At 36.4% G+C, this 8,010-nt stretch overlaps 1 protein-coding gene across 2 annotated transcripts in view; it reads right to left on the reverse strand.

The window, feature by feature from the left end:
• Nup37 (nuclear pore complex protein Nup37) overlaps positions 1-6,957 on the reverse strand; it is an 88,224-nt gene extending 81,267 nt beyond the window's left edge. The window contains exons 1-2 of one of the 2 annotated variants that reach the window (XM_090406480.1): positions 6,902-6,957; positions 6,698-6,783 (exon numbers count right to left, since the gene is read on the reverse strand). The gene's annotated coding sequence lies outside the window, so the exon portion shown is untranslated. Of the gene's footprint in view, positions 1-6,267; positions 6,608-6,697; positions 6,784-6,901 lie in introns of those variants that run through there. The other variant, XM_090406481.1, reaches the window with a different exon arrangement.
• Positions 6,958-8,010: the final 1,053 nt, after the last annotated feature.

Genomic DNA, 8,010 nt, shown 5'->3' on the forward strand with positions numbered 1-8,010 from the left:
TTGTGAAGGGAAGACAGTGAGTGTGACACCAAGTATGATGATGATGCAGAAAAAAGAAAAGTAGTGATAATGAATGAGATGAAAGTGAGTATATGTTAGAGGCCTGGATTACAAGGATGCAGGGAGCATTTGATGATAGAAGAGAGATGTATACAAGAGATGGATTGCATTTGAACATGAAGTATGAATTTTTTTGAGACCTGTTTTCTAGGTAAGTGACTGTTAGACAAGGGAAGCTGGAGCTGCCAAAGTGGAAGGCAGCAAGGATGGCTTCACATGGAGTTAGTGGCTTGGAAGATGAAAGAATGTAGTATATTGCAGAACTGAGTGAAGGCTGTAAAGAGTAATGGTTAATGGAATGTTGCCAGTGCATCGGTTTTTCTACATACAAATGCCAGCAGCAATAGTAGGTATAAAAGGAATGAGCATGTGGCATTGACTGTCAGCATGTATGACAATTATTGGTATCTGCTAAACCTAGTTGAAAGAGAATATACTGATAGAAACTGAAAGGTATGGAAAGCAAACAGAGTGGTGGAGTGTTACTTATGATAAGTGATGAGTTGTGCCCTTTCAGAGTACACAATCAGGACAGAAATGGTACTGATGACTTTGATAGTAGATGGTACAACAAAGAGGCACATGGGCAGGATAGTATTTCAACAGGATGTTGCAATATCCCATTGAATATAGAAGATAATATTGCAATATAGAAGATAATAAGCAGGATATGTTTAGGCAAATTAATCTAGCAACTGCAAAACAAGTGATCATTATGGGAAACTGGACAGAAAAGCAGTGGTATAAACAAAAAGTTTTTTTTGGAAGCTGAGGAGTCTATGTAATGTATTTAAAGTAAGTTCAGGATAAGCTAGATTCGATGAAAACCAGAATATTATGAAAAGTATTGGAGAGTGAAGTAGGGTATTTTTTTTCTCCAGGTAATAAGAAGACTTTTTTGATAGCATTGAAATTCACTAGATATCTTCACCCTACTTCAGAATGGTGAGGAGAAACACCTATGCCATTAACATACACATAAATGATTTCCACATTAATCAGTCTTCCAGATCAGACATCTTATTTATGATAGAAACCCAGATCGCAGCTACATCTACTACTGTCTACCTCCAGTGCCCAAACTACACACTTCATGATTCCTTTCAACACAAGGGTGCCACCTGCCTTTGTGAAATCTAACACAGCCTGCCAGAGAATGGCCAATTTAGACTCTCTTGCTTTTGACCTTCTCTGGCTCAAAAGCAGGAGATTCCCTGCGTTTGATTCCCATCGCTGATATGAGGAGCTGAAGGATCTTCCTCAGCCATAACCAAGTTAGCTGGTCTTGGGCATGGACTGCAGGGTTTTTCTCCCCAGTTTATCTGGGGTTTTTCCTCCTCCTGCAAGCAGGCAAACCAACCCCGTGAACACACTTCTACAGACATAGGACACCTCCAGGAATAAGGAGTAACCAACCTATTCCATAAAATTTCGGTTCGGAATGCTTACACAGTAAAAAGTGTAGATCTACGCATGAACATAAATCAGGATCAAGTGGTTTCCAAACACGAATAGCCATTCAGATCGCTTCACATTCCTTTCCATGAAACTTGACCACCTGCAATCCAGTTATCCAAATACTGAGGTCATCATCCTGGGCAACCTCATCCACAATTTCAACTAGCTCCCCTACTCCAATACCAATGACCAAGCAGGAAGAGAAGTAGAAATTCTTTGCTATAAGTAATGAACACAAATTGTACATTTACCCACTCAAATCCCTCATAAATCTCTTTGCTCTCCAAATACTCTGGATGTCTTTTTGACCAGTTGCCCTTCTAGATACATTGTAGAGGTCACCTCTCCTCTCAGCAACTCATACCACAAACTCATACAAGTTTCCTCACTTCCAACCTCACATCCTCTGGCACTACAAAACAGCAAATTAGGATGACCTCCAAAATTTCTACTCCTTGTCTCATTGGTCTCACTACTGCTTCCACTCACCTACTGTGAACGAATCAGAGAAATTATTCTTACTAGTATGAAGGCCTTCAACCAGTGGTGAGCTATAAGGGGCTCGCACGAGCCCTTTGTTAAATTTTTCTCAAATTTGCGAGCCCCTTGTTCTTCTTGTTTACTTTATTTTTTCTAAAAAAAATTTTTTTTTAAACATATTAAGCGACAAACTCATACGGTAACCTAACAAAAATTAGTCTATTCGGCAGTGTATAGATTATTTAGAATTATTGTTTCAACTCCTCTATAACGAATGCACCCAAGTTTGAAAATAAAATAAGCACATGCGCTATCTTTACCCTTCTCCCTTCTGGTAGCCAATCATATGGTAAAACCAGTAGCCAATCAAATGTTTTATAAAAGATTTCATTCTTATTATATTTTGATAGTTAAAAAATGTTTTTCTTATGCAAGATAAATTAACACGGTTGATTGTGTGCAAATATTTCATGTTTAGATCATGAAATATTTGTTTAAAAATTATAGCCTTTAGAGGTTGATTGTCCTCTCATACTTTTTATTGGAATTTGTACACAAGCTGTATTATAAAAGTTTTTGTGTGAAATACGGCTTTTTTTTTCTTTTTCTTTTTTTGCTCAACGATGCGAGCCCTTTGTTGAAATTTCTACAGCTCACCACTGCCTTCAACCCATAATCACTATCCTCCTTCCAAGCCCTGGTTCAACTGAAAATGAATCAAAGCAGTCAAAGAAAAATATTCAGCTTACATATGGCTCACATCAAGAACTCCAGGTTCTTGATGTGAGCCACTGTCTGGCTATGCTTTGTTGATGACGTGTTCTCCATTTGGCCACATACCCTAGACCAGCAATTCCCAAACTGTGGGCCATGGCACGGCCCACTTGGGGGCCATAGAATAATGAAAACAAATTTAAAATGTGTTAAGACTAATAGATTTTTTTTTTTTATCTTAAAAGAAATATTTCATGTGCTTGTACTGCAAATGTACAATAACAATATATCTATCTATATAAAAATATAAGCTAATGTGCCATGTCAAATGTGTATATAAGATGCTAAAAAATGTAATATTTGCATTTGGTTCAAATGAAAATGAATCAAAGCAGTCAAAAAAAAATATTCAGCTTACATCAAGAACTCCAGCTTCATACTCTGCCAATACCAAAACAAGCAGCATGTACAAGTCAGTCATTGGTAGATCCAAATCCAATTTTACAAACACCAGAAACTCGCCAAATGGAAGCCATGCCTTCTGGTCACTTGCTAAGCTGTTGGATGCAACCTCTGCTCTCCTGCACTTCCACCTGTCTCATCCTGATGGAACCACTATTACTACACCCAAAGATAAATCTAACATCCTCGTATTACTCTTTAAAAACTCGCACTCCTGCATAGATGACCAAGGTAAACTGCTACCTACCATACTGGAATCCAAGCACCATATGCCTCCTATAGTTTTTTTGCCAAAAAGTAACCAAAAAACTATTAAATAACTTGGATATTAAAGTCTTTTGGTCCTGATGGCATCTAGCCAATTATTCTCAAACACTGTGCTCCAGAGCTAACAGCAGTCCTGCATCGTCTCTATAATTTATTTTTTATATATGCACACACACACACAATCACATGTATACACTTCTTACATTATATGTATATATAATTTATAATATACCAGCAAGTTGTGTATGATGAAGCTGTATCTCAAAAAAGGAAGATGACCAGTAGTGTGCCTCAGGTTCTGTTCTTGGGCACCTACTGTTTACTTATTTGTCAATGACACTGCATGTGGATTGACATGGAATCTCCAAATGTTTGCTAATGATGCAAAGTTAGGTAGAATTATCAGGAGTAGTGCTGATGTTAATTCTCTACAGGAAGATTTGAATAGACTTTTAGCTTGGACACATGAGTGTGGTTGCAGTTCTAGTATTAATAAATGTACAGTTATACTTTGGGATACAGAGATATAAAGCTACATGCTGTATTGGAGAAGCTGTACTTCAGGGGGAAGTGGATGAGATTCATGATCTTAGAGTGATGGTAGACAGTGGACTGAAGTTCTGAGGGCACATCGCAAGTGTTGCAAAGACTGCACATCATACTACTGCTATGCTAAAAAGTACACTGACATGTAGGGATAAGGAGGTGGTGGTGTCTTTATATAAGGCATTCGTCAGACCACTGGAGGACTACTGTGCTAAGATTTGGTCACCTAGTTTTCATTGCGATGTGGAAACACTAGACTGTTGGTTATGAAAAGTGTTTGAGAGAACGTGGATTACAGAGGCTGGTGGATAGGAGGAAAAGAAGAAATATGATAGAGACATTCAAAGTTAGTTAAGTGATTCTATTACATTAATACACAACAAATTATTAAAAGAGTGGATGTTAAGATGGGAAGAATGAGAGGCCATCACTGGAAGTTGTATAAAGATGTGGTGAAGAAGGGTGTGAGGAGTAGATTTTTTGTGGAGTCAGATGCATTGCCTGAGTGCATTGTGAATGCAGGTAGTGTAAATAAATTCAAAGCTCATTATGATAGACATGTTGCTGGTTGAATGGGCCTCTCATGATGACTCTGTTGACTCCATGGAAGTTACCAAAATAATAATAATATATCTGGTATCCAATGCATGGAAGCAATCTCATATACATCTTATTCTAAAAGAGGGTGATAGAAGTCTACCAACCAATTGCCAACACTTTTTTAAGAATTCTCTAGTTGTTTTTTTTTTTTTTTTTGGCTTCATTAGCCAACTGCTGCTCATACTGCACTTTTGCTACCCTTACTGATGAGTCATTCACCCTGCCTGTTCTTTGTACTCCTCATGAAATTGATTATTACCACTCCTCTTATTTTGCCTCCATAACGACTTCTTTCTCTGCATGCTGAATCACTTCAACCTTCTGACCCTTGGAATACATTTAGACACTGCTTGTACTAAATAGTTTTTAAATAGCTCCAAGCAGCACTGATCTTCTTTCCACCCAACTCCTTTTCATGCTACAGCTGAAAGATGTGAGCAGGTTGCGATAGGGAGAGAGATGTGTCAATAAGGAAGATAAGTGATATACCACATGATTCAATTCTGAAGCTGCTATTTTTTAATTTTTATGTTGATACAGTTCAAGATTTTTTTTTTTTTTTTTGCATTTCATACAAATCTTGCATGAGAGATGCAAAACCTTTAGCATATCACTGCCATGTATGGGCAAGCAGTCAAGAAAGAATTAACTGGTTAAGTTTCTTGAATAACTGGAGGTTGTTTTTCAGAGGGCAGAAGTAACAAATATGAAAGAGGAGGATGAAAAGTTGGTTGGACACATTTTGAATTAGAAAGTGAATAGCAGCAGCAGCTAGCATGTTTATGAGCTTGAGAGAAAGTGAAGGAACAGTATTGACCAGTTCAGCAAAACACCATCCATAAAAATACCTCTAGAAAAGGCACAAAGATGAACAGCAGATTAATGAGTGGAATGAGTCTTCATAAAGAGAAGAGTTACCAATTTTTTTTTCATTTACAATTCATCTTCCTTAGCTTTTCTTTTCCTTTTATTTTTAATATTGCCCTAATTAATTTTCAAACATTTCTTCCCTTTTTTTTATTCTCCTATATTTTTATACACTTTAAAGAAGTTTATAAGTCAGAAAAATGTGCACTTATATTCTCTGACCACAATTCTTGCCAACCTTAAGTCCTTAATCAATAATAATATTGATGTTATGCATTTCACCAGACACTAGTTCTGGTGAAGTGTATCTATTACCATATGCATTTCTGGATTGTGTATCTATTACCATATGCATTTTTTTGTGTATGGTCATGAAACAGTGGAAGTCAACATTCGATGACTTAAAATAATGATAAGGTTAGTTTCTTACATGAAACAACCAGACATTTTCACACTGTTAAAATGGATGAACCACTAAGCTCATAAAAGAATGAATCTAGATGTTAAGATTCCCTTTATCAACATTTGATGACTTTATTAATAAGTAATAAATGTCTTTTCTCTAGTCTGCTGCTCCTAACGAATTATTTATCCCATTGGTGGGTAACTTAGTAGATAACTTAGCGTATTCAATAATTAATAGTCTGAGCTTTCTTTTGATAGTAAATCACTATGTCCGTCTAAACAAGCACTCCAAGAGAGGCTCAGGCATTTCACTTTCGCCATCCCAATAAAGAGATATTTTCATAGTAAAGAAAGTGTAACTATGCAATATTCCCGAAAACATGAAAATAAACAAAAGTGAATACATACCTTTCCTTCCTTAAGCTAATCTAGAGTTAATAAATTGAAAGAAAAACACATATATTAGAAAGCCAGTAAAATGGTAGGAGAAATAATCTTAAATTCTTTCGCACGGTTGAAAAACATGTCACAGCTGGAAGCATGCATAATCGACGACTCTGCAATTCAATTTTTTGCTAAAAAGAGTAACTACATTTCTTGTTCATGACAATTTTTTTATCATTGTACACTTGAAATTTAGTGCTCGAGCGAAGTTCTTAATAACATATATCGCAGAATATCACATGCGTCAAGTTACGATGAAAATTATTTTCGAATATTTGTTAAGCTATAGATACTTTACTTTTCTGAAAACAAAATATATTGCGAATAATGCTTAAAAAAAAGTCTGCGTTGTTAATTAGCATGACTTTTCGCCGGGATGATTACGTGTACTTACCGTATATGTGAAAAACAAATAAAATAAAATTTCAAACTTTCCCGCATTTGTTTGTTTACAGCACAAGTAACCAGTGAACCATGTTACTGCAAGAGAAACAAACAGTTTATATAGTCTGAAACAAATTCTATGAAGTTAAAGACAACTGATTACGTGATTAACTTGACGAAACAAAAACGTGCTCCACAAAATACATAAAAGTACCTTTCAGCACAAATATGATACGAACATAAATTTTATCACATCACAGAAGGCGCGAGTAAGCACCACGCTACCGTGCTGGCAAAATCCTTTACGAAATTATCCCATGCGTTATTGTTATTTTCTTTTTGTCTTGTTTTCCTCAACAAAAATATATCCTAATGCAACATAACTGAACTCAGTCCCAATTCTGTTCTCAAAAAACAATTAAAAACTAAGAAAAAGGAAAATCTGCGCTCTACGAAAAATTAAAATAATCTTTCATAAAATGTATATATTGCAGCATCATAACATAATTCGTTTTCATCACATTTTGATTATTATTTTTACATATCCGCCGTCAATTTATTTTCAGTTTTATTTTTATTTTGTTATTGGATGTTGCAATGAAGTAATGATTGAGATGTTCTTTAAAATTTCCACTTTGTTATCTTGTAAATTTATATTTAATATAGCTTCGATTTTCTTCATGCTCGATTCTCGTCGTGACGAAAGGAATCGTTATGTGGGCGTTTACGAAATGTTTTTATGGATCAACACAGAAAAACCTGTGTAGCTCAGTGGATGTGGCGTTTGCCAACCACGGCGCTTGGCCGCACGAAGGAAGACTTGGTTTCGAGTCTAGTCGGCGACTAGAGGAAATTTTTCTAAGCCTTTTTTCGACCGGTTCCCGAGTTAGTCGATCTCTGGCACGGGCAAGCAGGTTTTTCCTCCCGGAAACTCGGGTTTTTCGTCCTGTAAACTCAAGAAAATCGACCGTAGAACCCACATTATTTTCAGACATTAAATATATTGTGTTACGGTTAGGGACCACGAGATGGCGGCACATTTGAGCCGTCTCTCTTCACTGAGTACCGCTTAATTAGTGATAGTCTTGGGCCATCTATCTCTGATTGGTACCAGTGGAGATTGAACTGCCCACTCAGTCTCCAAAAGTTAGATAGGGCTAAATGGCCTCGCCTACTCCCCGTATACGGGAATAAAAAGGCGTTAGCTGATTTTTTTTTTTTTTTTTTACACAGAAAAACGGAGTTTTAGAAAGCTTATGCAATGATTTGGAAACAAAAACTTCCAGATCTGCAATAACAGAACAAAGATTTATGGACCAAAAG

The sequence above is a fragment of the Typopeltis vanoorti genome, chromosome 16 (genome assembly GCF_054136105.1).
Source record: "Typopeltis vanoorti isolate ZY-2024b chromosome 16, IOZ_Tvanoo_1.0, whole genome shotgun sequence".
NCBI classification, from domain to species: domain Eukaryota; kingdom Metazoa; phylum Arthropoda; class Arachnida; order Uropygi; family Thelyphonidae; genus Typopeltis; species Typopeltis vanoorti.